The 27,367-nt window shown below is 44.0% G+C and overlaps 5 non-coding genes across 5 annotated transcripts; all 5 read right to left on the bottom strand.

Moving 5' to 3' along the window:
• Positions 1–3,757: 3,757 nt before the first annotated feature.
• Positions 3,758–3,830, bottom strand: trnav-aac (transfer RNA valine (anticodon AAC)). The gene has a single exon. It is a non-coding gene; the product is annotated as a tRNA-Val (tRNA).
• Positions 3,831–7,236: 3,406 nt separating this feature from the next.
• On the bottom strand, positions 7,237–7,309 carry trnav-aac (transfer RNA valine (anticodon AAC)). The gene has a single exon. It is a non-coding gene; the product is annotated as a tRNA-Val (tRNA).
• A 6,883-nt stretch (positions 7,310–14,192) lies between these two features.
• Positions 14,193–14,265, bottom strand: trnav-aac (transfer RNA valine (anticodon AAC)). Its single transcript has one exon. It is a non-coding gene; the product is annotated as a tRNA-Val (tRNA).
• A 3,406-nt stretch (positions 14,266–17,671) lies between these two features.
• Positions 17,672–17,744, bottom strand: trnav-aac (transfer RNA valine (anticodon AAC)). The gene has a single exon. It is a non-coding gene; the product is annotated as a tRNA-Val (tRNA).
• A 3,406-nt stretch (positions 17,745–21,150) lies between these two features.
• On the bottom strand, positions 21,151–21,223 carry trnad-auc (transfer RNA aspartic acid (anticodon AUC)). Its single transcript has one exon. It is a non-coding gene; the product is annotated as a tRNA-Asp (tRNA).
• Between the last annotated feature and the right edge of the window lie 6,144 nt (positions 21,224–27,367).

The following is a 27,367-nucleotide window of genomic DNA, read 5'->3' on the forward strand; positions in this document are numbered from 1 at the left end:
TTGCTGATGTGCTTTTGCCTCGTCTGAAATGAGACTAAGATTCGTTGTTACTTAGCAAGCTCGTGTTGCAGGTTTCTATTCTAAACTGAGCCAAATAAAGTGTCACTGCTCGGTTTTGAGGAACTTTCTGCAGCATCAGGACTAGAAAAAGGAGCGAGTACAAGGCATTGTGCACACAATGTGCAAGAGAAAGAGGGCTTTGAGAAATTGTGTTGTGTTCATGGGGAATGTCAATGATTGCATATTTCTTGCGAAGAAGTTTGGGTTCGTTTTGAAAATGTTTCTGCCCAGTTTCGAACTGCAGCCTTTTTGCGTGTTAGGTAAACGTGATCACCACTACTCTACCGAAACTCAACACATTTGTAGCGCTTAGGAAGCTGCAAGTATTGTTAAACGATACAGTCTTAATCGATTTGTGGTGCTTGTTTCATTGAAATGCAATTCCACTGTGACATTTCGCAAGGCTGCAGTGGTATTGACCCAGCCATGGACGATCAGCAGTGCACAACACATCGCCAGTCCATTCAGGCCATCGTACCATGGCAGTTTTTTGAAAGACTTGCCATTTGGGCCCACTTCCTTAGCTCTGCTTTTCTTTGCCTCTCCTTTCATGCAATTATCCAATTCCCTTTTTTTAAAACTCTCCCATAAGAAACTAAGTTTGTCAGAGGTGCAGCAGCTGCTGCAGTGTAAATGCACAGTGTGCCATCATTGACAAAGATTCCCTTCCCCAACCACACCAAGACATCCACTTGGGATTCTTGCCAACTTCTGGATTTCATTTCTCATTATTTACTGATTGCACTGACACATATTTGTGTTTTTAAACTCTTTATTTTGATCAAATGAGTCCTTATTTTGCTGAGATGCTACAAACAATGTGATTACCCTCGCAGTAGAATGCGTAACAGAGGCAGTTATATAATGGGGGCGAAGCTTCACTGCAGCTATATAATGTCCTTGTTGGACCCCACCTGGAGTCCTCTGCATAGTCTGGGCATGCCAATTTATATAGTATACAAATTGGCCTTGGTATACAGGGCAGTTCAGATCCAGCAGAATGTTTGCAGAGTTCAAATGGTTAGATTAGGAAGCAATGTCCCCTCTTCCACAGAGACAGCTGTTGGTTTCCACCTGGTGCCTCACTTGCTTCTGAATTTCAAGGTGTAGAATGAAATCAAGCAACGTAACCCAAGTTTGCAATGCATTCCACGCAATCATCAAACACATCATTCCTGTCTTCCTCACCTTAGCTGCACAGCCCTCGAAACGTTGCAATCCATGTAACACAGTATTTGTTCCAGGTTTAGGCTTTCAGTAGGATTATAATAATATCTGTGCCCTCATCTTGAAATGAGATTCTCAGCAATATCCAACACAAATTGAATTGCATAGATGACAGGCAAATATAGGAAAACAGGTCAGTATGCAACACAATTCCATGGTGCCCATTTTCAGATGCACAATAGTCATCTTTTCCAGCAAATGAAAGAATTTTTCAGTGAATCATTTGCAAAGTCAGAGTTAATGGCATTTGTGCTTTTCTTTCTTCTTGTTTTGCAACATACTGGCGCCTAAATCCAATTCATGTATATTCATGTTTATTGGGGAGACCAAATGCAGACTGGGTGACCGCTTTGCGGAATACGTCGGCTCAGTCCGCAAGCAGGACCCTGAGCTTCCGGTTGCTTGCCATTTCAAGACTGCCCACTGCTCTCATGCTCACATCTCTATCCTGGGATTGCCTCAGTGTTCCAGTGAACATCAACACAAGCTCGAAAAACAGCATCCCGTTGACCGATTAGTTTAGTTTGGTGATACAGCAGTGAAACAGGCCCTTCGGCCCACCGAGTCTGTGCTGACCATCGACCACCCATTTATACTAATCCGAATCGAATTCCATATTCCTACCACATCCCCACCTTCCCTATATTTCCTTACCACCTCCCTATACGAGGGGCAATTTATAATGGCCAATTAACCTTTCAAGCAGCCAGTCTTTGGCATGTGGGAGGAAACCGGAGCACCCAGAGGAATCCCACGCAGACACAGGGAGAACTTGCAAACACCACGCAGGCAGTGCCCAGAATTGAAAGCGGGTCGCTGGAGCTGTGAGGCTGCGGTGTGAACCACTGCACACGAGAGCGTGCCGGACTGAATATTGAGTTCAATAATTCCAGAGCATGACGGGGCCCCCATTTTACTTTCATTTTTTGTTATTTTTCATTTTTACATTATTTACATTTTTTTGTATGTTTATTTTATTTCATCTTAGTTTGTTCAGTTTGCTTACCCACTGTTTTTTTTCCTGTTTGTACTTGCTGCTCTTCAATTTTCAGTCCATTAACAGTCCTCTCTGTACTAATGCTTTGTCTTTCAACACACCATTAACATATTGTTTGCCTTTGCTCCATGACCTTCTGGTCAGCTATTCTGTGGCCTTGTCCAATCTACACCTTCTCCTTTGTTATCTCTTGCTCCACCCCCGCTTTACTTGCTTCTAACCTTTGACATTTCTAATATTTGCCAGTTCTGAAGAAGGGTCACTGAGCCGAAATGTTAACTCTGCTTCTGTCTCCACAGATGCTGCCAGTCGTGCTGAGTATTTCCAGAATTTCTGGTTTTTATTTCAGATTTCCAGCATCCACAGTATTTTGCTTTTATTCATGTATATTCTTCCTCGGTTCAATATGAAGGAGCGCTTTGATATTGAGCGGAGCCGCAGTGCATCTCATTTTCAACGCCACCTTGTTAGTGTTCCTGTTACTTGCCGAATGAAGAACAAAATAAAATGATAATTTGGCAGGTCTGCCTGTTTCCTTAGCTTCAGTTACAGAATCAGCCGTGTCCGTCTTTAACGGAGGCAAAGTACTCCTAGCGGCTCTGCGTGACGCTGAATAGTTATGTTAATCTGCATCAATAAATCCAGGTATGTCTCTGTTACTGACTGAACAAAACGCTAATAAATCTGTGAGCGACTGTCATAACTTAAATAACTTTTTCCCCTCTGCGTGTCATGAACCTTTACCCCTTGTCATAATTGCGGCGGCATGTTAAGAGCTGGGTTATCAAGGTGCTTAAGACACCAAGAATCTGCTGCAGCAGTGGTTAAATTGAAAAGGATTTTTGCCCCTTTTACCCAAGAAGAAATGTTCAGGAGGAGCAATTTCCCCCAACTTGTTTCCACCGGAGATTCATCATTGCAACTCAAAGAAAGTTTCAGTCACTTGGGTGTTCTGCAAGAGCTGCTCGGAGGTTCAGTGACCCGGATATCATGTGCCTCCGTTTTGCTGAGCCGGTGCATAGTTGATGGGGAGACTTGGCCTGGGTTGTGCTATTTTACCTCCCCGAGATGGCCAGTAACCTGTTGATTGAGGCAGCAGACGCCACTTGCTGCTGACAGCGAGTAATTGGACAGTGCGGGTCAAAATATTGCAGCGTGCCCCTGTCTCAACGACTGTGGAGCTGGTGAAAGTGAATTGCTGATGTGCTTTTGCCTCGTCTGAAATGAGACTAAGATTCGCTGTCACTTCGCAAGCTCGTGTTGCAGGTTTCCATTCTCATCTGAGCCAAATAAAGTGTCACTGCTCGGTTTTGCGGAACTTTCTGCAGCATCAGGACGAGAAAGAGGAGCGACTGCAAGGCATTGTGCACACAATGTGCAAGAGAAAGAGGGCTTTGAGAAATTGTGTTGTGTTCATGGGGAATGTCAATGAGTGCATATTTCTTGCGAAGAAGTTTGGGTTCGTTTTGAAAATGTTTCTGCCCAGTTTCAAACTGGGGACCTTTGGCGTGTTAAGCAAACGTGATCACCACTACACTACAGAAACTCAGCACGTTACAACGCTGAGGAAGATGCAAGTATTGTTAAACTATACAGTCTTAATCGATTTGTGGTGCTTGTTTCATTGAAATGCAATTCCACTGTGACATTTCGCAAGGCTGCAGAGGTATTGACCCAGCCATGGACGATCAGCAGTGCACAACACATCGCCAGTCCATTCAGGCCATCGTACCATTGCCAGTTTTTTCAAAGACTTGCCACTTGGGCCCACTTCCTTAGCTCTGCTTTTCTTTGCCTCTCCTTTCATGCAATTATCCAATTCCCTTTTTTAAAAACTCTCCCTTAAGAAACTAAGTTTGTAAGAGGTGCAGCAGCTGCTGCAGTGTTAATGCACAGTGTGCCATCATTGACAAAGATTCCCTTCCCCAACCACACCAAGACATCCACTTGGGATTCTTGCCAACTTCTGGATTTCATTTCTCATTATTTACTGATTGCACTGACACATATTTGTGTTTTTAAACTCTTTATTTTGATCAAATGAGTCCTTATTTTGCTGAGATGCTACAAACAATGTGATTACCCTCGCAGTAGAATGCGTAACAGAGGCAGTTATATAATGGGGGCGAAGCTTCACTGCAGCTATATAATGTCCTGGTTGGACCCCACCTGGAGTCCTCTGCATAGTCTGGGCATGCCAATTTATATAGTATACAAATTGGCCTTGGTATACAGGGCAGTTCAGATCCAGCAGAATGTTTGCAGAGTTCAAATGGTTAGATTAGGAAGCCATGTCCCCTCTTCCACAGAGACAGCTGTTGGTTTCCACCTGGTGCCTCACTTGTTTCTGAATTTCAAGGTGTAGAATGAAATCAAGCAACGTAACCCAAGTTTGCAATGCATTCCACGCAATCGTCAAACACATCATTCCTGTCTTCCTCACCTTAGCTGCACAGCCCTCGAAACGTTGCAATCCATGTAACACAGTATTTGTTCCAGGTTTATGCTTTCAGTAGGATTATAATAATATCTGTGCCCTCATCTTGAAATGAGATTCTCAGCAATATCCAACACAAATTGAATTGCATAGATGACAGGCAAATATAGGAAAACAGGTCAGTATGCAACACAATTCCATGGTGCCCATTTTCAGATGCACAATAGTCATCTTTTCCAGCAAATGAAAGAATTTTTCAGTGAATCATTTGCAAAGTCAGAGTTAATGGCATTTGTGCTTTTCTTTCTTCTTGTTTTGCAACATACTGGCGCCTAAATCCAATTCATGTATATTCATGTTTATTGGGGAGACCAAACGCAGACTGGGTGACCGCTTTGCGGAATACGTCGGCTCAGTCCGCAAGCAGGACCCTGAGCTTCCGGTTGCTTGCCATTTCAAGACTGCCCACTGCTCTCATGCTCACATCTCTATCCTGGGATTGCCTCAGTGTTCCAGTGAACATCAACACAAGCTCGAAAAACAGCATCCCGTTGACCGATTAGTTTAGTTTGGTGATACAGCAGTGAAACAGGCCCTTCGGCCCACCGAGTCTGTGCTGACCATCGACCACCCATTTATACTAATCCGACACGAATTCCATATTCCTACCACATCCCCACCTTCCCTATATTTCCCTGCCACCTCCCTATACGAGGGGCAATTTATAATGGCCAATTAACCTATCAAGCAGCCAGTCTTTGGCATGTGGGAGGAAACCGGAGCACCCAGAGGAATCCCACGCAGACACAGGGAGAACTTGCAAACACCACGCAGGCAGTGCCCAGAATTGAAAGCGGGTCGCTGGAGCTGTGAGGCTGCGGTGTGAACCACTGCACACGAGAGCGTGCCGGACTGAATATTGAGTTCAATAATTCCAGAGCATGACGGGGCCCCCATTTTACTTTCATTTTTTGTTATTTTTCATTTTTACATTTTTTACATTTTTTTGTATGTTTATTTTATTTCATCTTAGTTTGTTCAGTTTGCTTACCCACTGTTTTTTTTCCTGTTTGTACTTGCTGCTGTTCAATTTTCAGTGCATTAACAGTCCTCTCTGTACTAATGCTTTGTCTTTCAACACACCATTAACATATTGTTTGCCTTTGCTCCATGACCTTCTGGTCAGCTATTCTGTGGCCTTGTCCAATCTACACCTTCTCCTTTGTTATCTCTTGCTCCACCCCCGCTTTACTTGCTTCTAACCTTTGACATTTCTAATATTTGCCAGTTCTGAAGAAGGGTCACTGAGCCGAAATGTTAACTCTGCTTCTGTCTCCACAGATGCTGCCAGTCGTGCTGAGTATTTCCAGAATTTCTTGTTTTTATTTCAGATTTCCAGCATCCACAGTATTTTGCTTTTATTCATGTATATTCTTCCTCGGTTCAATATGAAGGAGCGCTTTGATACTGAGCGGAGCCGCAGTGCATCTCATTTTCAACGCCACCTTGTTAGTGTTCCTGTTACTTGCCGAATGAAGAACAAAATAAAATAATAATTTGGCAGGTCTGCCTGTTTCCTTAGCTTCAGTTACAGAATCAGCCGTGTCCGTCTTTAAGGGAGGCAAAGTACTCCTAGCGGCTCTGCGTGACGCTGAATAGTTAAGTTAATCTGCATCAATAAATCCAGGTATGTCTCTGTTACTGACTGAACAAAACGCTAATAAATCTGTGAGCGACTGTCATAACTTAAATAACTTTTTCCCCTCTGCGTGTCATGAACCTTCACCCCTTGTCATAATTGCGGCTGCATGTTAAGAGCTGGGTTATCAAGGTGCTTAAGACACCAAGAATCTGCTGCAGCAGTGGTTAAATTGAAAAGGATTTTTGCCCCTTTTACCCAAGAAGAAATGTTCAGGAGGAGCAATTTCCCCCAACTTGTTTCCACCGGAGATTCATCATTGCAACTCAAAGAAAGTTTCAGTCACTTGGGTGTTCTGTAAGAGCTGCTCGGAGGTTCAGTGACCCGGATATCATGTGCCTACGTTTTGCTGAGCCGGTGCTTGGTTGATGGGGAGATTTGGCCCGGGTTGTGCTATTTTACCTCGCCGAGATGGCCAGTAACCTGTTGATTGAGGCAGCAGACGCCACTTGCTGCTGACAGCGAGTAATTGGACAGTGCGGGTCAAAATATTGCAGCGTGCCCCTGTCTCAACGACTGTGGAGCTGGTGAAAGTGAATTGCTGATGTGCTTTTGCCTCGTCTGAAATGAGACTAAGATTCGCTGTTACTTAGCAAGCTCGTGTTGCAGGTTTCTATTCTCATCTGAGCCAAATAAAGTGTCACTGCTCGGTTTTGCGGAACTTTCTGCAGCATCAGGACTAGAAAGAGGAGCGAGTGCAAGGCATTGTGCACACAATGTGCAAGAGAAAGAGGGCTTTGAGAAATTGTGTTGTGTTCATGGGGAATGTCAATGATTGCATATTTCTTGCGAAGAAGTTTGGGTTGGTTTTGAAAATGTTTCTGCCCAGTTTCGAACTGGGGACCTTTTGCGTGTTAGGCAAACGTGATCACCACTACACTACAGAAACTCAACACCTTACAGCGCTGAGGAAGCTGCAAGTATTGTTAAACTATACAGTCTTAATCGATTTGTGGTGCTTGTTTCATTGAAATGCAATTCCACTGTGACATTTCGCAAGGCTGCAGAGGTATTGACCCAGCCATAGACGATCAGCAGTGCACAACACATCGCCAGTCCATTCAGGCCATCGTACCATTGCCAGTTTTTTCAAAGACTTGCCACTTGGGCCCACTTCCTTAGCTCTGCTTTTCTTTGCCTCTCCTTTCATGCAATTATCCAATTCCCTTTTTTTAAAACTCTCCCTGAAGAAACTAAGTTTGTAAGAGGTGCAGCAGCTGCTGCAGTGTTAATGCACAGTGTGCCATCATTGACAAAGATTCCCTTCCCCAACCACACCAAGACATCCACTTGGGATTCTTGCCAACTTCTGGATTTCATTTCTCATTATTTACTGATTGCACTGACACATATTTGTGTTTTTAAACTCTTTAGTTTGATCAAATGAGTCCTTATTTTGCTGAGATGCTACAAACAATGTGATTACCCTCGCAGTAGAATGCGTAACAGAGGCAGTTATATAATGGGGGCGAAGCTTCACTGCAGCTATATAATGTCCTGGTTGGACCCCACCTGGAGTACTCTGCATAGTCTGGGCATGCCAATTTATATAGTATACAAATTGGCCTTGGTATACAGGGCAGTTCAGATCCAGCAGAATGTTTGCAGAGTTCAAATGGTTAGATTAGGAAGCCATGTCCCCTCTTCCACAGAGACAGCTGTTGGTTTCCACCTGGTGCCTCACTTGTTTCTGAATTGCAAGGTGTAGAATGAAATCAAGCAACGTAACCCAAGTTTGCAATGCATTCCACGCAATCGTCAAACACATCATTCCTGTCTTCCTCACCTTAGCTGCACAGCCCTCGAAACGTTGCAATCCATGTAACACAGTATTTGTTCCAGGTTTAGGCTTTCAGCCGTATTATAATAATATCTGTGCCCTCATCTTGAAATGAGATTCTCAGCAATATCCAACACAAATTGAATTGCATAGATGACAGGCAAATATAGGAAAACAGGTCAGTATGCAACACAATTCCATGGTGCCCATTTTCAGATGCACAATAGTCATCTTTTCCAGCAAATGAAAGAATTTTTCAGTGAATCATTTGCAAAGTCAGAGTTAATGGCATTTGTGCTTTTCTTTCTTCTTGTTTTGCAACATACTGGCGCCTAAATCCAATTCATGTATATTCATGTTTATTGGGGAGACCAAACGCAGACTGGGTGACCGCTTTGCGGAATACGTCGGCTCAGTCCGCAAGCAGGACCCTGAGCTTCCGGTTGCTTGCCATTTCAAGACTGCCCACTGCTCTCATGCTCACATCTCTATCCTGGGATTGCCTCAGTGTTCCAGTGAACATCAACACAAGCTCGAAAAACAGCATCCCGTTGACCGATTAGTTTAGTTTGGTGATACAGCAGTGAAACAGGCCCTTCGGCCCACCGAGTCTGTGCTGACCATCGACCACCCATTTATACTAATCCGACACGAATTCCATATTCCTACCACATCCCCACCTTCCCTATATTTCCCCACCACCTCCCTATACGAGGGGCAATTTATAATGGCCAATTAACCTATCAAGCAGCCAGTCTTTGGCATGTGGGAGGAAACCGGAGCACCCAGAGGAATCCCACGCAGACACAGGGAGAACTTGCAAACACCACGCAGGCAGTGCCCAGAATTGAAAGCGGGTCGCTGGAGCTGTGAGGCTGCGGTGTGAACCACTGCACACGAGAGCGTGCCGGACTGAATATTGAGTTCAATAATTCCAGAGCATGACGGGGCCCCCATTTTACTTTCATTTTTTGTTATTTTTCATTTTTACATTTTTTACATTTTTTTGTATGTTTATTTTATTTCATCTTAGTTTGTTCAGTTTGCTTACCCACTGTTTTTTTTCCTGTTTGTACTTGCTGCTCTTCAATTTTCAGTCCATTAACAGTCCTCTCTGTACTAATGCTTTGTCTTTCAACACACCATTAACATATTGTTTGCCTTTGCTCCATGACCTTCTGGTCAGCTATTCTGTGGCCTTGTCCAATCTACACCTTCTCCTTTGTTATCTCTTGCTCCACCCCCGCTTTACTTGCTTCTAACCTTTGACATTTCTAATATTTGCCAGTTCTGAAGAAGGGTCACTGAGCCGAAATGTTAACTCTGCTTCTGTCTCCACAGATGCTGCCAGTCGTGCTGAGTATTTCCAGAATTTCTTGTTTTTATTTCAGATTTCCAGCATCCACAGTATTTTGCTTTTATTCATGTATATTCTTCCTCGGTTCAATATGAAGGAGCGCTTTGATATTGAGCGGAGCCGCAGTGCATCTCATTTTCAACGCCACCTTGTTAGTGTTCCTGTTACTTGCCGAATGAAGAACAAAATAAAATAATAATTTGGCAGGTCTGCCTGTTTCCTTAGCTTCAGTTACAGAATCAGCCGTGTCCGTCTTTAAGGGAGGCAAAGTACTCCTAGCGGCTCTGCGTGACGCTGAATAGTTATGTTAATCTGCATCAATAAATCCAGGTATGTCTCTGTTACTGACTGAACAAAACGCTAATAAATCTGTGAGCGACTGTCATAACTTAAATAACTTTTTCCCCTCTGCGTGTCATGAACCTTCACCCCTTGTCATATTTGCGGCTGCATGTTAAGAGCTGGGTTATCAAGGTGCTTAAGACACCAAGAATCTGCTGCAGCAGTGGTTAAATTGAAAAGGATTTTTGCCCCTTTTACCCAAGAAGAAATGTTCAGGAGGAGCAATTTCCCCCAACTTGTTTCCACCGGAGATTCATCATTGCAACTCAAAGAAAGTTTCAGTCACTTGGGTGTTCTGGAAGAGCTGCTCGGAGGTTCAGTGACCCGGATATCATGTGCCTCCGTTTTGCTGAGCCGGTGCATAGTTGATGTGGAGATTTGGCCCGGGTTGTGCTATTTTACCTCCCCGAGATGGCCAGTAACCTGTTGATTGAGGCAGCAGACGCCACTTGCTGCTGACAGCGAGTAATTGGACAGTGCGGGTCAAAATATTGCAGCGTGCCCCGTCTCAACGACTGTGGAGCTGGTGAAAGTGAATTGCTGATGTGCTTTTGCCTCGCCTGAAATGAGACTAAGATTCGCTGTTACTTAGCAAGCTCGTGTTGCAGGTTTCTATTCTAATCTGAGGCAAATAAAGTGTCACTGCTCGGTTTTGAGGAACTTTCTGCAGCATCTGGACTAGAAAAAGGAGCGAGTGCAAGGCATTGTGCACACAATGTGCAAGAGAAAGAGGGCTTTGAGAAATTGTGTTGTGTTCATGGGGAATGTCAATGATTGCATATTTCTTGCGAAGAAGTTTGGGTTCGTTTTGAAAATGTTTCGGCCCAGTTTCGAACTGTGGACCTTTCCGTGTGAGGCAAACGTGATCACCACTACACTACAGAAACTCAACACTCTTACAGCGCTGAGGAAGCTGCAAGTATTGTTAAACTATACAGTCTTAATCGATTTGTGGTGCTTGTTTCATTCAAATGCAATTCCACTGTGACATTTCGCAAGGCTGCAGAGGTATTGACCCAGCCATGGACGATCAGCAGTGCACAACACATCGCCAGTCCATTCAGGCCATCGTACCATGGCAGTTTTTTGAAAGACTTGCCATTTGGGCCCACTTCCTTAGCTCTGCTTTTCTTTGCCTCTCCTTTCATGCAATTATCCAATTCCCTTTTTTTAAAACTCTCCCTTAAGAAACTAAGTTTGTCAGAGGTGCAGCAGCTGCTGCAGTGTTAATGCACAGTGTGCCATCATTGACAAAGATTCCCTTCCCCAACCACACCAAGACATCCACTTGGGATTCTTGCCAAGTTCTGGATTTCATTTCTCATTATTTACTGATTGCACTGACACATATTTGTGTTTTTAAACTCTTTATTTTGATCAAATGAGTCCTTATTTTGCTGAGATGCTACAAACAATGTGATTACCCTCGCAGTAGAATGCGTAACAGAGGCAGTTATATAATGGGGGCGAAGCTTCACTGCAGCTATATAATGTCCTGGTTGGACCCCACCTGGAGTCCTCTGCATAGTCTGGGCATGCCAATTTATATAGTATACAAATTGGCCTTGGTATACAGGGCAGTTCAGATCCAGCAGAATGTTTGCAGAGTTCAAATGGTTAGATTAGGAAGCCATGTCCCCTCTTCCACAGAGACAGCTGTTGGTTTCCACCTGGTGCCTCACTTGTTTCTGAATTTCAAGGTGTAGAATGAAATCAAGCAACGTAACCCAAGTTTGCAATGCATTCCACGCAATCATCAAACACATCATTCCTGTCTTCCTCACCTTAGCTGCACAGCCCTCGAAACGTTGCAATCCATGTAACACAGCATTTGTTCCAGGTTTAGGCTTTTTGTAGGATTATAATAATATCTGTGCCCTCATCTTGAAATGAGATTCTCAGCAATATCCAACACAAATTGAATTGCATAGATAACAGGCAAATATAGGAAAACAGGTCAGTATGCAACACAATTCCATGGTGCCCATTTTCAGATGCACAATAGTCATCTTTTCCAACAAATGAAAGAATTTTTCAGTGAATCATTTGCAAAGTCAGAGTTAATGGCATTTGTGCTTTTCTTTCTTCTTGTTTTGCAACATACTGGCGCCTAAATCCAATTCATGTATATTCATGTTTATTGGGGAGACCAAACGCAGACTGGGTGACCGCTTTGCGGAATACGTCGGCTCAGTCCGCACGCAGGACCCTGAGCTTCCGGTTGCTTGCCATTTCAAGACTGCCCACTGCTCTCATGCTCACATCTCTATCCTGGGATTGCCTCAGTGTTCCAGTGAACATCAACACAAGCTCGAAAAACAGCATCCCGTTGACCGATTAGTTTAGTTTGGTGATACAGCAGTGAAACAGGCCCTTCGGCCCACCGAGTCTGTGCTGACCATCGACCACCCATTCATACTAATCCGACACGAATTCCATTTTCCTACCACATCCCCACCTTCCCTAGATTTCCCTACCACCTCCCTATACGAGGGGCAATTTATAATGGCCAATTAACCTATCAAGCAGCCAGTCTTTGGCATGTGGGAGGAAACCGGAGCACCCAGAGGAATCCCACGCAGACACAGGGAGAACTTGCAAACACCACGCAGGCAGTGCCCAGAATTGAAAGCGGGTCGCTGGAGCTGTGAGGCTGCGGTGTGAACCACTGCACACGAGAGCGTGCCGGACTGAATATTGAGTTCAATAATTCCAGAGCATGACGGGGCCCCCATTTTACTTTCATTTTTTGTTATTTTTCATTTTTACATTATTTACATTTTTTTGTATGTTTATTTTATTTCATCTTAGTTTGTTCAGTTTGCTTACCCACTGTTTTTTTTCCTGTTTGTACTTGCTGCTCTTCAATTTTCAGTCCATTAACAGTCCTCTCTGTACTAATGCTTTGTCTTTCAACACACCATTAACATATTGTTTGCCTTTGCTCCATGACCTTCTGGTCAGCTATTCTGTGGCCTTGTCCAATCTACACCTTCTCCTTTGTTATCTCTTGCTCCACCCCCGCTTTACTTGCTTCTAACCTTTGACATTTCTAATATTTGCCAGTTCTGAAGAAGGGTCACTGAGCCGAAATGTTAACTCTGCTTCTGTCTCCACAGATGCTGCCAGTCGTGCTGAGTATTTCCAGAATTTCTGGTTTTTATTTCAGATTTCCAGCATCCACAGTATTTTGCTTTTATTCATGTATATTCTTCCTCGGTTCAATATGAAGGAGCGCTTTGATATTGAGCGGAGCCGCAGTGCATCTCATTTTCAACGCCACCTTGTTAGTGTTCCTGTTACTTGCCGAATGAAGAACAAAATAAAATGATAATTTGGCAGGTCTGCCTGTTTCCTTAGCTTCAGTTACAGAATCAGCCGTGTCCGTCTTTAAGGGAGGCAAAGTACTCCTAGCGGCTCTGCGTGACGCTGAATAGTTATGTTAATCTGCATCAATAAATCCAGGTATGTCTCTGTTACTGACTGAACAAAACGCTAATAAATCTGTGAGCGACTGTCATAACTTAAATAACTTTTTCCCCTCTGCGTGTCATGAACCTTTACCCCTTGTCATAATTGCGGCGGCATGTTAAGAGCTGGGTTATCAAGGTGCTTAAGACACCAAGAATCTGCTGCAGCAGTGGTTAAATTGAAAAGGATTTTTGCCCCTTTTACCCAAGAAGAAATGTTCAGGAGGAGCAATTTCCCCCAACTTGTTTCCACCGGAGATTCATCATTGCAACTCAAAGAAAGTTTCAGTCACTTGGGTGTTCTGCAAGAGCTGCTCGGAGGTTCAGTGACCCGGATATCATGTGCCTCCGTTTTGCTGAGCCGGTGCATAGTTGATGGGGAGACTTGGCCTGGGTTGTGCTATTTTACCTCCCCGAGATGGCCAGTAACCTGTTGATTGAGGCAGCAGACGCCACTTGCTGCTGACAGCGAGTAATTGGACAGTGCGGGTCAAAATATTGCAGCGTGCCCCTGTCTCAACGACTGTGGAGCTGGTGAAAGTGAATTGCTGATGTGCTTTTGCCTCGTCTGAAATGAGACTAAGATTCGCTGTCACTTCGCAAGCTCGTGTTGCAGGTTTCCATTCTCATCTGAGCCAAATAAAGTGTCACTGCTCGGTTTTGCGGAACTTTCTGCAGCATCAGGACGAGAAAGAGGAGCGAGTGCAAGGCATTGTGCACACAATGTGCAAGAGAAAGAGGGCTTTGAGAAATTGTGTTGTGTTCATGGGGAATGTCAATGAGTGCATATTTCTTGCGAAGAAGTTTGGGTTCGTTTTGAAAATGTTTCTGCCCAGTTTCAAACTGGGGACCTTTGGCGTGTTAAGCAAACGTGATCACCACTACACTACAGAAACTCAGCACGTTACAACGCTGAGGAAGATGCAAGTATTGTTAAACTATACAGTCTTAATCGATTTGTGGTGCTTGTTTCATTGAAATGCAATTCCACTGTGACATTTCGCAAGGCTGCAGAGGTATTGACCCAGCCATGGACGATCAGCAGTGCACAACACATCGCCAGTCCATTCAGGCCATCGTACCATTGCCAGTTTTTTCAAAGACTTGCCACTTGGGCCCACTTCCTTAGCTCTGCTTTTCTTTGCCTCTCCTTTCATGCAATTATCCAATTCCCTTTTTTAAAAACTCTCCCTTAAGAAACTAAGTTTGTAAGAGGTGCAGCAGCTGCTGCAGTGTTAATGCACAGTGTGCCATCATTGACAAAGATTCCCTTCCCCAACCACACCAAGACATCCACTTGGGATTCTTGCCAAGTTCTGGATTTCATTTCTCATTATTTACTGATTGCACTGACACATATTTGTGTTTTTAAACTCTTTATTTTGATCAAATGAGTCCTTATTTTGCTGAGATGCTACAAACAATGTGATTACCCTCGCAGTAGAATGCGTAACAGAGGCAGTTATATAATGGGGGCGAAGCTTCACTGCAGCTATATAATGTCCTGGTTGGACCCCACCTGGAGTCCTCTGCATAGTCTGGGCATGCCAATTTCTATAGTATACAAATTGGCCTTGGTATACAGGGCAGTTCAGATCCAGCAGAATGTTTGCAGAGTTCAAATGGTTAGATTAGGAAGCCATGTCCCCTCTTCCACAGAGACAGCTGTTGGTTTCCACCTGGTGCCTCACTTGTTTCTGAATTTCAAGGTGTAGAATGAAATCAAGCAACGTAACCCAAGTTTGCAATGCATTCCACGCAATCGTCAAACACATCATTCCTGTCTTCCTCACCTTAGCTGCACAGCCCTCGAAACGTTGCAATCCATGTAACACAGTATTTGTTCCAGGTTTAGGCTTTCAGTAGGATTATAATAATATCTGTGCCCTCATCTTGAAATGAGATTCTCAGCAATATCCAACACAAATTGAATTGCATAGATGACAGGCAAATATAGGAAAACAGGTCAGTATGCAACACAATTCCATGGTGCCCATTTTCAGATGCACAATAGTCATCTTTTCCAGCAAATGAAAGAATTTTTCAGTGAATCATTTGCAAAGTCAGAGTTAATGGCATTTGTGCTTTTCTTTCTTCTTGTTTTGCAACATACTGGCGCCTAAATCCAATTCATGTATATTCATGTTTATTGGGGAGACCAAACGCAGACTGGGTGACCGCTTTGCGGAATATGTCGGCTCAGTCCGCAAGCAGGACCCTGAGCTTCCGGTTGCTTGCCATTTCAAGACTGCCCACTGCTCTCATGCTCACATCTCTATCCTGGGATTGCCTCAGTGTTCCAGTGAACATCAACACAAGCTCGAAAAACAGCATCCCGTTGACCGATTAGTTTAGTTTGGTGATACAGCAGTGAAACAGGCCCTTCGGCCCACCGGGTCTGTGCTGACCATCGACCACCCATTTATACTAATCCGACACGAATTCCATATTCCTACCACATCCCCACCTTCCCTATATTTCCCTGCCACCTCCCTATACGAGGGGCAATTTATAATGGCCAATTAACCTATCAAGCAGCCAGTCTTTGGCATGTGGGAGGAAACCGGAGCACCCAGAGGAATCCCACGCAGACACAGGGAGAACTTGCAAACACCACGCAGGCAGTGCCCAGAATTGAAAGCGGGTCGCTGGAGCTGTGAGGCTGCGGTGTGAACCACTGCACACGAGAGCGTGCCGGACTGAATATTGAGTTCAATAATTCCAGAGCATGACGGGGCCCCCATTTTACTTTCATTTTTTGTTATTTTTCATTTTTACATTTTTTACATTTTTTTGTATGTTTATTTTATTTCATCTTAGTTTGTTCAGTTTGCTTACCCACTGTTTTTTTTCCTGTTTGTACTTGCTGCTGTTCAATTTTCAGTCCATTAACAGTCCTCTCTGTACTAATGCTTTGTCTTTCAACACACCATTAACATATTGTTTGCCTTTGCTCCATGACCTTCTGGTCAGCTATTCTGTGGCCTTGTCCAATCTACACCTTCTCCTTTGTTATCTCTTGCTCCACCCCCGCTTTACTTGCTTCTAACCTTTGACATTTCTAATATTTGCCAGTTCTGAAGAAGGGTCACTGAGCCGAAATGTTAACTCTGCTTCTGTCTCCACAGATGCTGCCAGTCGTGCTGAGTATTTCCAGAATTTCTTGTTTTTATTTCAGATTTCCAGCATCCACAGTATTTTGCTTTTATTCATGTATATTCTTCCTCGGTTCAATATGAAGGAGCGCTTTGATACTGAGCGGAGCCGCAGTGCATCTCATTTTCAACGCCACCTTGTTAGTGTTCCTGTTACTTGCCGAATGAAGAACAAAATAAAATAATAATTTGGCAGGTCTGCCTGTTTCCTTAGCTTCAGTTACAGAATCAGCCGTGTCCGTCTTTAAGGGAGGCAAAGTACTCCTAGCGGCTCTGCGTGACGCTGAATAGTTAAGTTAATCTGCATCAATAAATCCAGGTATGTCTCTGTTACTGACTGAACAAAACGCTAATAAATCTGTGAGCGACTGTCATAACTTAAATAACTTTTTCCCCTCTGCGTGTCATGAACCTTCACCCCTTGTCATAATTGCGGCTGCATGTTAAGAGCTGGGTTATCAAGGTGCTTAAGACACCAAGAATCTGCTGCAGCAGTGGTTAAATTGAAAAGGATTTTTGCCCCTTTTACCCAAGAAGAAATGTTCAGGAGGAGCAATTTCCCCCAACTTGTTTCCACCGGAGATTCATCATTGCAACTCAAAGAAAGTTTCAGTCACTTGGGTGTTCTGTAAGAGCTGCTCGGAGGTTCAGTGACCCGGATATCATGTGCCTACGTTTTGCTGAGCCGGTGCTTGGTTGATGGGGAGATTTGGCCCGGGTTGTGCTATTTTACCTCGCCGAGATGGCCAGTAACCTGTTGATTGAGGCAGCAGACGCCACTTGCTGCTGACAGCGAGTAATTGGACAGTGCGGGTCAAAATATTGCAGCGTGCCCCTGTCTCAACGACTGTGGAGCTGGTGAAAGTGAATTGCTGATGTGCTTTTGCCTCGTCTGAAATGAGACTAAGATTCGCTGTTACTTAGCAAGCTCGTGTTGCAGGTTTCTATTCTCATCTGAGCCAAATAAAGTGTCACTGCTCGGTTTTGCGGAACTTTCTGCAGCATCAGGACTAGAAAGAGGAGCGAGTGCAAGGCATTGTGCACACAATGTGCAAGAGAAAGAGGGCTTTGAGAAATTGTGTTGTGTTCATGGGGAATGTCAATGATTGCATATTTCTTGCGAAGAAGTTTGGGTTGGTTTTGAAAATGTTTCTGCCCAGTTTCGAACTGGGGACCTTTTGCGTGTTAAGCAAACGTGATCACCACTACACTACAGAAACTCAACACCTTACAGCGCTGAGGAAGCTGCAAGTATTGTTAAACTATACAGTCTTAATCGATTTGTGGTGCTTGTTTCATTGAAATGCAATTCCACTGTGACATTTCGCAAGGCTGCAGAGGTATTGACCCAGCCATAGACGATCAGCAGTGCACAACACATCGCCAGTCCATTCAGGCCATCGTACCATTGCCAGTTTTTTCAAAGACTTGCCACTTGGGCCCACTTCCTTAGCTCTGCTTTTCTTTGCCTCTCCTTTCATGCAATTATCCAATTCCCTTTTTTAAAAACTCTCCCTTAAGAAACTAAGTTTGTAAGAGGTGCAGCAGCTGCTGCAGTGTTAATGCACAGTGTGCCATCATTGACAAAGATTCCCTTCCCCAACCACACCAAGACATCCACTTGGGATTCTTGCCAACTTCTGGATTTCATTTCTCATTATTTACTGATTGCACTGACACATATTTGTGTTTTTAAACTCTTTAGTTTGATCAAATGAGTCCTTATTTTGCTGAGATGCTACAAACAATGTGATTACCCTCGCAGTAGAATGCGTAACAGAGGCAGTTATATAATGGGGGCGAAGCTTCACTGCAGCTATATAATGTCCTGGTTGGACCCCACCTGGAGTACTCTGCATAGTCTGGGCATGCCAATTTATATAGTATACAAATTGGCCTTGGTATACAGGGCAGTTCAGATCCAGCAGAATGTTTGCAGAGTTCAAATGGTTAGATTAGGAAGCCATGTCCCCTCTTCCACAGAGACAGCTGTTGGTTTCCACCTGGTGCCTCACTTGTTTCTGAATTGCAAGGTGTAGAATGAAATCAAGCAACGTAACCCAAGTTTGCAATGCATTCCACGCAATCGTCAAACACATCATTCCTGTCTTCCTCACCTTAGCTGCACAGCCCTCGAAACGTTGCAATCCATGTAACACAGTATTTGTTCCAGGTTTAGGCTTTCAGCCGTATTATAATAATATCTGTGCCCTCATCTTGAAATGAGATTCTCAGCAATATCCAACACAAATTGAATTGCATAGATGACAGGCAAATATAGGAAAACAGGTCAGTATGCAACACAATTCCATGGTGCCCATTTTCAGATGCACAATAGTCATCTTTTCCAGCAAATGAAAGAATTTTTCAGTGAATCATTTGCAAAGTCAGAGTTAATGGCATTTGTGCTTTTCTTTCTTCTTGTTTTGCAACATACTGGCGCCTAAATCCAATTCATGTATATTCATGTTTATTGGGGAGACCAAACGCAGACTGGGTGACCGCTTTGCGGAATACGTCGGCTCAGTCCGCAAGCAGGACCCTGAGCTTCCGGTTGCTTGCCATTTCAAGACTGCCCACTGCTCTCATGCTCACATCTCTATCCTGGGATTGCCTCAGTGTTCCAGTGAACATCAACACAAGCTCGAAAAACAGCATCCCGTTGACCGATTAGTTTAGTTTGGTGATACAGCAGTGAAACAGGCCCTTCGGCCCACCGAGTCTGTGCTGACCATCGACCACCCATTTATACTAATCCGACACGAATTCCATATTCCTACCACATCCCCACCTTCCCTATATTTCCCCACCACCTCCCTATACGAGGGGCAATTTATAATGGCCAATTAACCTATCAAGCAGCCAGTCTTTGGCATGTGGGAGGAAACCGGAGCACCCAGAGGAATCCCACGCAGACACAGGGAGAACTTGCAAACACCACGCAGGCAGTGCCCAGAATTGAAAGCGGGTCGCTGGAGCTGTGAGGCTGCGGTGTGAACCACTGCACACGAGAGCGTGCCGGACTGAATATTGAGTTCAATAATTCCAGAGCATGACGGGGCCCCCATTTTACTTTCATTTTTTGTTATTTTTCATTTTTACATTTTTTACATTTTTTTGTATGTTTATTTTATTTCATCTTAGTTTGTTCAGTTTGCTTACCCACTGTTTTTTTTCCTGTTTGTACTTGCTGCTGTTCAATTTTCAGTCCATTAACAGTCCTCTCTGTACTAATGCTTTGTCTTTCAACACACCATTAACATATTGTTTGCCTTTGCTCCATGACCTTCTGGTCAGCTATTCTGTGGCCTTGTCCAATCTACACCTTCTCCTTTGTTATCTCTTGCTCCACCCCCGCTTTACTTGCATCTAACCTTTGACATTTCTAATATTTGCCAGTTCTGAAGAAGGGTCACTGAGCCGAAATGTTAACTCTGCTTCTGTCTCCACAGATGCTGCCAGTCGTGCTGAGTATTTCCAGAATTTCTTGTTTTTATTTCAGATTTCCAGCATCCACAGTATTTTGCTTTTATTCATGTATATTCTTCCTCGGTTCAATATGAAGGAGCGCTTTGATATTGAGCGGAGCCGCAGTGCATCTCATTTTCAACGCCACCTTGTTAGTGTTCCTGTTACTTGCCGAATGAAGAACAAAATAAAATAATAATTTGGCAGGTCTGCCTGTTTCCTTAGCTTCAGTTACAGAATCAGCCGTGTCCGTCTTTAAGGGAGGCAAAGTACTCCTAGCGGCTCTGCGTGACGCTGAATAGTTATGTTAATCTGCATCAATAAATCCAGGTATGTCTCTGTTACTGACTGAACAAAACGCTAATAAATCTGTGAGCGACTGTCATAACTTAAATAACTTTTTCCCCTCTGCGTGTCATGAACCTTCACCCCTTGTCATATTTGCAGCTGCATGTTAAGAGCTGGGTTATCAAGGTGCTTAAGACACCAAGAATCTGCTGCAGCAGTGGTTAAATTGAAAAGGATTTTTGCCCCTTTTACCCAAGAAGAAATGTTCAGGAGGAGCAATTTCCCCCAACTTGTTTCCACCGGAGATTCATCATTGCAACTCAAAGAAAGTTTCAGTCACTTGGGTGTTCTGTAAGAGCTGCTCGGAGGTTCAGTGACCCGGATATCATGTGCCTACGTTTTGCTGAGCCGGTGCTTGGTTGATGGGGAGATTTGGCCCGGGTTGTGCTATTTTACCTCGCCGAGATGGCCAGTAACCTGTTGATTGAGGCAGCAGACGCCACTTGCTGCTGACAGCGAGTAATTGGACAGTGTGGGTCAAAATATTGCAGCGTGCCCCTGTCTCAACGACTGTGGAGCTGGTGAAAGTGAATTGCTGATGTGCTTTTGCCTCGTCTGAAATGAGACTAAGATTCGCTGTTACTAAGCAAGCTCGTGTTGCATGTTTCTATTCTCATCTGAGCCAAATGAAGTGTCACTGCTCGGTTTTGCGGAACTTTCTGCAGCATCAGGACGAGAAAGAGGAGCGAGTGCAAGGCATTGTGCACACAAAGTGCAAGAGAAAGAGGGCTTTGAGAAATTGTGTTGTGTTCATGGGGAATGCCAATGATTGCATATTTCTTGCGAAGAAGTTTGGGTTCGTTTTGAAAATGTTTCTGGCCAGTTTCAAACTGGGGACCTTTTGCGTGATAGGCAAACGCGATCACCACTACACTACAGAAACTCAACACGTTACAGCGCTGAGGAAGCTGCATGTATTGTTAAACTATACAGTCTTAATCGATTTGTGGTGCTTGTTTCATTGAAATGCAATTCCACTGTGACATTTCGCAAGGCTGCAGAGGTATTGACCCAGCCATGGACGATCAGCAGTGCACAACACATCGCCAGTCCATTCAGGCCATCGTACCATTGCCAGTTTTTTCAAAGACTTGCCACTTGGGCCCACTTCCTTAGCTCTGCTTTTCTTTGCCTCTCCTTTCATGCAATTATCCAATTCCCTTTTTTTAAAACTCTCCCTTAAGAAACTAAGTTTGTAAGAGGTGCAGCAGCTGCTGCAGTGTTAATGCACAGTGTGCCATCATTGACAAAGATTCCCTTCCCCAACCACACCAAGACATCCACTTGGGATTCTTGCCAACTTCTGGATTTCATTTCTCATTATTTACTGATTGCACTGACACATATTTGTGTTTTTAAACTCTTTATTTTGATCAAATGAGTCCTTATTTTGCTGAGTTGCTACATACAATGTGATTACCCTCGCAGTAGAATGCGTAACAGAGGCAGTTATATAATGGGGGCGAAGCTTCACTGCAGCTATATAATGTCCTGGATGGACCCCACCTGGAGTCCTCTGCATAGTCTGGGCATGCCAATTTCTATAGTATACAAATTGGCCTTGGTATACAGGGCAGTTCAGATCCAGCAGAATGTTTGCAGAGTTCAAATGGTTAGATTAGGAAGCCATGTCCCCTCTTCCACAGAGACAGCTGTTGGTTTCCACCTGGTGCCTCACTTGTTTCTGAATTTCAAGGTGTAGAATGAAATCAAGCAACGTAACCTAAGTTTGCAATGCATTCCACGCAATCATCAAACACATCATTCCTGTCTTCCTCACCTTAGCTGCACAGCCCTCGAAACGTTGCAATCCATGTAACACAGTATTTGTTCCAGGTTTAGGCTTTCAGCCGTATTATAATAATATCTGTGCCCTCATCTTGAAATGAGATTCTCAGCAATATCCAACACAAATTGAATTGCATAGATGACAGGCAAATATCGGAAAACAGGTCAGTATGCAACACAATTCCATGGTGCCCATTTTCAGATGCACAATAGTCATCTTTTCCAGCAAATGAAAGAATTTTTCAGTGAATCATTTGCAAAGTCAGAGTTAATGGCATTTGTGCTTTTCTTTCTTCTTGTTTTGCAACATACTGGCGCCTAAATCCAATTCATGTATATTCATGTTTATTGGGGAGACCAAACGCAGACTGGGTGACCGCTTTGCGGAATACGTCGGCTCAGTCCGCAAGCAGGACCCTGAGCTTCCAGTTGCTTGCCATTTCAAGACTGCCCACTGCTCTCATGCTCACATCTCTATCCTGGGATTGCCTCAGTGTTCCAGTGAACATCAACACAAGCTCGAAAAACAGCATCCCGTTGACCGATTAGTTTAGTTTGGTGATACAGCAGTGAAACAGGCCCTTCGGCCCACCGAGTCTGTGCTGACCATCGACCACCCATTTATACTAATCCGACACGAATTCCATATTCCTACCACATCCCCACCTTCCCTATATTTCCCCACCACCTCCCTATACGAGGGGCAATTTATAATGGCCAATTAACCTATCAAGCAGCCAGTCTTTGGCATGTGGGAGGAAACCGGAGCACCCAGAGGAATCCCACGCAGACACAGGGAGAACTTGCAAACACCACGCAGGCAGTGCCCAGAATTGAAAGCGGGTCGCTGGAGCTGTGAGGCTGCGGTGTGAACCACTGCACACGAGAGCGTGCCGGACTGAATATTGAGTTCAATAATTCCAGAGCATGACGGGGCCCCCATTTTACTTTCATTTTTTGTTATTTTTCATTTTTACATTTTTTACATTTTTTTGTATGTTTATTTTATTTCATCTTAGTTTGTTCAGTTTGCTTACCCACTGTTTTTTTTCCTGTTTGTACTTGCTGCTGTTCAATTTTCAGTCCATTAACAGTCCTCTCTGTACTAATGCTTTGTCTTTCAACACACCATTAACATATTGTTTGCCTTTGCTCCATGACCTTCTGGTCAGCTATTCTGTGGCCTTGTCCAATCTACACCTTCTCCTTTGTTATCTCTTGCTCCACCCCCGCTTTACTTGCTTCTAACCTTTGACATTTCTAATATTTGCCAGTTCTGAAGAAGGGTCACTGAGCCGAAATGTTAACTCTGCTTCTGTCTCCACAGATGCTGCCAGACCTGCTGAGTATTTCCAGAATTTCTTGTTTTTATTTCAGATTCCAGCATCCACAGTATTTTGCTTTTATTCATGTATATTCTTCCTCGGTTCAATATGAAGGAGCGCTTTGATATTGAGCGGAGCCGCAGTGCATCTCATTTTCAACGCCACCTTGTTAGTGTTCCTGTTACTTGCCGAATGAAGAACAAAATAAAATGATAATTTGGCAGGTCTGCCTGTTTCCTTCGCTTCAGTTACAGAATCAGCTGTGTCCGTCTTTAAGGGAGGCAAAGTACTCCTAGCGGCTCTGCGTGACGCTGAATAGTTATGTTAATCTGCATCAATAAATCCAGGTATGTCTCTGTTACTGACTGAACAAAACTTTAATAAATCTGTGAGCGACTGTCATAACTTAAATAACTTTTTCCCCTCTGCGTGTCATGAACCTTTACCCCTTGTCATAATTGCGGCTGCATGTTAAGAGCTGGGTTATCAAGGTGCTTAAGACACCAAGAATCTGCTGCAGCAGTGGTTAAATTGAAAAGGATTTTTGCCCCTTTTACCCAAGAAGAAATGTTCAGGAGGAGCAATTTCCCCCAACTTGTTTCCACCGGAGATTCATCATTGCAACTCAAAGAAAGTTTCAGTCACTTGGGTGTTCTGTCAGAGCTGCTTGGAGGTTCAGTGACCCGGATATCATGTGCCTACGTTTTGCGGAGCCGGTGCTTGGTTTCTGGGGAGATTTGGCCCGGGTTGTGCTATTTTACCTCCCCGAGATGGCCAGTAACCTGTTGATTGAGGCAGCAGACGCCTCTTGCTGCTGACAGCGAGTAATTGGACAGTGCCGTTCAAAATATTGCAGCGTGCCCCTGTCTCAACGACTGTGGAGCTGGTGAAAGTGAATTGCTGATGTGCTTTTGCCTCGTCTGAAATGAGACTAAGATTCGCTGTTACTAAGCAAGCTCGTGTTGCAGGTTTCTATTCTCATCTGAGCCAAATGAAGTGTCACTGCTCGGTTTTGCGGAACTTTCTGCAGCATCAGGACGAGAAAGAGGAGCGAGTGCAAGGCATTGTGCACACAAAGTGCAAGAGAAAGAGGGCTTTGAGAAATTGTGTTGTGTTCATGGGGAATGCCAATGATTGCAGATTTCTTGCGAAGAAGTTTGGGTTCGTTTTGAAAATGTTTCTGGCCAGTTTCGAACTGGGGACCTTTTGCGTGTTAGGCAACCGCAATCACCACTACACTACAGAAACTCAACACGTTACAGCGCTGAGGAAGCTGCATGTATTGTTAAACTATACAGTCTTAATCGATTTGTGGTGCTTGTTTCATTGAAATGCAATTCCACTGTGACATTTCGCAAGGCTGCAGAGGTATTGACCCAGCCATGGACGATCAGCAGCGCACAACACATCGCCAGTCCATTCAGGCCATCGTACCATTGCCAGTTTTTTCAAAGACTTGCCACTTGGGCCCACTTCCTTAGCTCTGCTTTTCTTTGCCTCTCCTTTCATGCAATTATCCAATTCCCTTTTTTTAAAACTCTCCCTTAAGAAACTAAGTTTGTAAGAGGTGCAGCAGCTGCTGCAGTGTTAATTAATGCACAGTGTGCCATCATTGACAAAGATTCCCTTCCCCAACCACACCAAGACATCCACTTGGGATTCTTGCCAACTTCTGGATTTCATTTCTCATTATTTACTGATTGCACTGACACATATTTGTGTTTTTAAACTCTTTATTTTGATCAAATGAGTCCTTATTTTGCTGAGTTGCTACATACAATGTGATTACCCTCGCAGTAGAATGCGTAACAGAGGCAGTTATATAATGGGGGCGAAGCTTCACTGCAGCTATATAATGTCCTGGATGGACCCCACCTGGAGTCCTCTGCATAGTCTGGGCATGCCAATTTATATAGTATACAAATTGGCCTTGGTATACAGGGCAGTTCAGATCCAGCAGAATGTTTGCAGAGTTCTAATGGTTAGATTAGGAAGCCATGTCCCCTCTTCCACAGAGACAGCTGTTGGTTTCCACCTGGTGCCTCACTTGTTTCTGAATTTCAAGGTGTAGAATGAAATCAAGCAACGTAACCCAAGTTTGCAATGCATTCCACGCAATCATCAAACACATCATTCCTGTCTTCCTCACCTTAGCTGCACAGCCCTCGAAACGTTGCAATCCATGTAACACAGTATTTGTTCCAGGTTTAGGCTTTCAGTAGGATTATAATAATATCTGTGCCCTCATCTTGAAATGAGATTCTCAGCAATATCCAACACAAATTGAATTGCATAGATGACAGGCAAATATAGGAAAACAGGTCAGTATGCAACACAATTCCATGGTGCCCATTTTCAGATGCACAATAGTCATCTTTTCCAGCAAATGAAAGAATTTTTCAGTGAATCATTTGCAAAGTCAGAGTTAATGGCATTTGTGCTTTTCTTTCTTCTTGTTTTGCAACATACTGGCGCCTAAATCCAATTCATGTATATTCATGTTTATTGGGGAGACCAAACGCAGACTGGGTGACCGCTTTGCGGAATACGTCGGCTCAGTCCGCAAGCAGGACCCTGAGCTTCCGGTTGCTTGCCATTTCAAGACTGCCCACTGCTCTCATGCTCACATCTCTATCCTGGGATTGCCTCAGTGTTCCAGTGAACATCAACACAAGCTCGAAAAACAGCATCCCGTTGACCGATTAGTTTAGTTTGGTGATACAGCAGTGAAACAGGCCCTTCGGCCCACCGAGTCTGTGCTGACCATCGACCACCCATTTATACTAATCCGACACGAATTCCATATTCCTACCACATCCCCACCTTCCCTATATTTCCCTGCCACCTCCCTATACGAGGGGCAATTTATAATGGCCAATTAACCTATCAAGCAGCCAGTCTTTGGCATGTGGGAGGAAACCGGAGCACCCAGAGGAATCCCACGCAGACACAGGGAGAACTTGCAAACACCACGCAGGCAGTGCCCAGAATTGAAAGCGGGTCACTGGAGCTGTGAGGCTGCGGTGTGAACCACTGCACACGAGAGCGTGCCGGACTGAATATTGAGTTCAATAATTCCAGAGCATGACGGGGCCCCCATTTTTCTTTCATTTTTTGTTATTTTTCATTTTTACATTTTTTACATTTTTTTGTATGTTTATTTTATTTCATCTTAGTTTGTTCAGTTTGCTTACCCACTGTTTTTTTTCCTGTTTGTACTTGCTGCTGTTCAATTTTCAGTCCATTAACAGTCCTCTCTATACTAATGCTTTGTCTTTCAACACACCATTAACATATTGTTTGCCTTTGCTCCATGACCTTCTGGTCAGCTATTCTGTGGCCTTGTCCAATCTACACCTTCTCCTTTGTTATCTCTTGCTCCACCCCCGCTTTACTTGCTTCTAACCTTTGACATTTCTAATATTTGCCAGTTCTGAAGAAGGGTCACTGAGCCGAAATGTTAACTCTGCTTCTGTCTCCACAGATGCTGCCAGTCGTGCTGAGTATTTCCAGAATTTCTTGTTTTTATTTCAGATTTCCAGCATCCACAGTATTTTGCTTTTATTCATGTATATTCTTCCTCGGTTCAATATGAAGGAGCGCTTTGATATTGAGCGGAGCCGCAGTGCATCTCATTTTCAACGCCACCTTGTTAGTGTTCCTGTTACTTGCCGAATGAAGAACAAAATAAAATAATAATTTGGCAGGTCTGCCTGTTTCCTTAGCTTCAGTTACAGAATCAGCCGTGTCCGTCTTTAAGGGAGGCAAAGTACTCCTAGCGGCTCAGCGTGACGCTGAATAGTTATGTTAATCTGCATCAATAAATCCAGGTATGTCTCTGTTACTGACTGAACAAAACGCTAATAAATCTGTGAGCGACTGTCATAACTTAAATAACTTTTTCCCCTCTGCGT

The sequence above is a fragment of the Heterodontus francisci genome, chromosome 22 (assembly GCF_036365525.1).
Source record: "Heterodontus francisci isolate sHetFra1 chromosome 22, sHetFra1.hap1, whole genome shotgun sequence".
NCBI lineage: Eukaryota > Metazoa > Chordata > Chondrichthyes > Heterodontiformes > Heterodontidae > Heterodontus > Heterodontus francisci.